This window comes from Amphiura filiformis, chromosome 11 (genome assembly GCF_039555335.1).
Source record: "Amphiura filiformis chromosome 11, Afil_fr2py, whole genome shotgun sequence".
Classification (NCBI taxonomy): domain Eukaryota; kingdom Metazoa; phylum Echinodermata; class Ophiuroidea; order Amphilepidida; family Amphiuridae; genus Amphiura; species Amphiura filiformis.
In genome coordinates, this window is record NC_092638.1 from 49,948,034 (window position 1) to 49,950,836 (window position 2,803).

The 2,803-nt window shown below is 39.7% G+C and overlaps 1 long non-coding RNA gene across 1 annotated transcript; it reads right to left on the reverse strand.

The window, feature by feature from the left end:
• Nucleotides 1-234: 234 nt before the first annotated feature.
• LOC140164037 (uncharacterized) lies at nt 235-1,984 on the reverse strand. Its single transcript, XR_011860473.1, has 3 exons — nt 1,835-1,984; nt 1,409-1,546; nt 235-598 (listed from the first exon to the last, which is right to left on the reverse strand). It is a non-coding gene; the product is annotated as an uncharacterized lncRNA (long non-coding RNA).
• Between the last annotated feature and the right edge of the window lie 819 nt (nt 1,985-2,803).

A 2,803-nucleotide genomic window follows, 5' to 3' on the forward strand; every position in this document is an offset into this window, starting at 1 on the left:
TAGTCTTGGCTCAATGTCCGTTACTGGTTGGTATTATTAAAATTAAACGATTTTCATTATTAACAGCTATTAACTTACTTTTTACCGCAATGTTTTCCCACGCAATGTTCAAATATATTCCAAAAATGGCACTGCTTTCAGTATCAAATTAATGACAAGGTTATCCTAAGATGTGTGACAGTTTCTGACACTATATTCACGGGTTTTCGACTAGCTATTCAAACATATGACAAATTTGGCTGGTTTGCGAATATACCATTTTCACCCTGATGTGGCAGTGACATCAGTACTGTGTGAATGGTAGTTTATTAAACCATTGACCATTACAATAATAATTAATATTATATAATCATGACAATCATGCAAAAAGTAGAAATTCCTAGAGAGATTGAGGGTGTCGCTGTGTAGCAAAAACACATAATATTATGGCTGATACTAAGAGGCAGTATTGAAACATGCATGCAAAATTACTACTACACAACATTTAATGCCAAAAGTTCCATTGTATTGATGTTTTCCGTGATCTGCTCATCGTTTCTACATTTCATGGTCCTGGTGGCTTTCGGTTACTTTTCATCAGCAGCAGGCCGAAATGGGGCTGTAAAAACGAAAGAAAAACAAGGGCAAGAATTTACCAAAATGTTGTCTTAAAAGTGCGTAAGGCAGGTACACACCGACATCGCCCGGTTAATAATTACATTATACAGCCAGAGACACTGAAATGAATACCCGGGATTGATACACGTGAATGTGCTATGCACGATTGATATTCAGACGATAAATCTTTGGATACCGGGGTAGAAAATGCAGATGAATATCTCCCGTAAATGATTTCGTATAAAGAAACCAGATTTGGTTCATTGCACTTGAACATATATGTTCAACGGATATTATCGTCGTTAGCTAGCGTCTTGAGAAAGAAGCGTGCGTCTTGAACTCAAAAACAGACAGAAATATTCTGATTTTCTGATGTGAGCGCTCACTCACATGGCGTATAGGCCTACTATACAGAGGTCACACACAGCGTAGTGTGAGCACTCACTCACACGGCGTATACAAGGTCACTTACACACAGAGAAGTCAATTACCGAGCTATTGTCAGTAGCCTTAGTCGGGATGTCCCTCGGGTCATTATGCGTCTCAAAGATCGGAACAAAATGGCCATGCGTGGCTGTGGATTCAACCTACCATGGCGATTTCTGCCGCGAAGATATCGGGGCGATGACACTGTGAGGTAGGCCCTATACATCGCAATCTATGAGCAGACCGACGCGGCGTAGTCCTTCAAGGAGGACCACGCTCCATTTAGTACGATAGTCCACGCCGTCAGGCGCTAGCGTGGACTAGCGCGGCGTAGCCATGATTTTTTTACTGATAGTGATAGTGTCTAACTTTAAATTATGCTTACATTCACAATCACAATCCTCATGTTCGTGACTAGGGCCTTCACAATCACCATTCCAGTTAGTGCAGCGTCTTTCTCTTCGCCGTAGGCCTATACATGGTGGGTTAATATTGTATTGGCATGGCGTCCATTGGCTCCAAACTGTACAGGGTGAAGAATCATCAAAAATGACATTATTTTTACTATTTGAAATTACGGGAAAAAGTTCCCGCACTGGACTTGCTTCAAGTCCTTGGGTGTCCTTAATTAGTGAATGAAAACTACATGGAAGCTTTGCCGCATCTTCCAAAAAATTCCTGTTTCTTTCCAAAATGTGGAAGTTATTCTTTCAAAATAATTCATCATAACTTTGAAATTTTACCAATCTATTTGACATTTACAGCTATTTGCCTTGATATGCCAGATAGTGGACTCTGATAGTACGCCTACCTTGTCCTAGAGCACTGCATTCATAAAACACACACATGGCCACACACACCAGAAGAATATTGTGACGAAGCGCCATATCAATATCTGTATTTTACTATATAATAACCATGCAATGTATATATAATATACTTCTAAAGTTAGTCAAACATGAGAAATGATGAACCTGTCAATTTTGAGCCTATATATATATCTATGTTTCAGTTCAGTTGTTATGAACAATTAATTCATGGCTTCTGTGTTCAGAAGTCAAATCAACATTTATTTTGTTACACATGAATTGAATTGAAGACTGTTTTAGATACTATTATGAACGATTGTAGCAACCCGTAAGCCCGCAAATTAAGCTCCATTTTAATATCACCTAGATAGCCTTGATTCAAGGCTTCTGCCTTTTCTTCTTCATTCTTCCTTTTTTTTTAAATCACTTTCACCCAGGGAAGTGCGTGTAGGTCCTAGAGACTGTTGCTTGAAATTGAACATGAAACCCAATTTACTATAAATTATTGACTATGGTTTATATAGGCCTATATTTCTTGTAGATCATTGTTTTGTCTGAAGTATTTTCATGTCATTCCTGGATGTCATTCTATCCATGCACTGAGCATAGGCTGAGTTTGGCCACAAGCGGCCGAGGTTCATGTGTCTGACCAGGGTTTCTCTTCCCTGATCTGACTGACCCGAACCCTGCTGACTGCTTACAATATAGCACCAAGCACAATGTATACAAGAGACTGGGTACTCTTACACTAAAAGGACATTCTCCTTGGCAGTAGACTGTCCCACAGTCTCGGTTAGGTCCGGCCTGGATAATGGAATGATACATAATAGCCTACCAAAATATGCCATAGTCCTTCACCCCCCCCATTCTAAATACACAGCCCAAAACCAATTCCTCTCTCTACACAAATTAGCTCAAATTGATGCCACTACACTGATCACACCTCCTATATTGAACGCTAAAATTCAGTG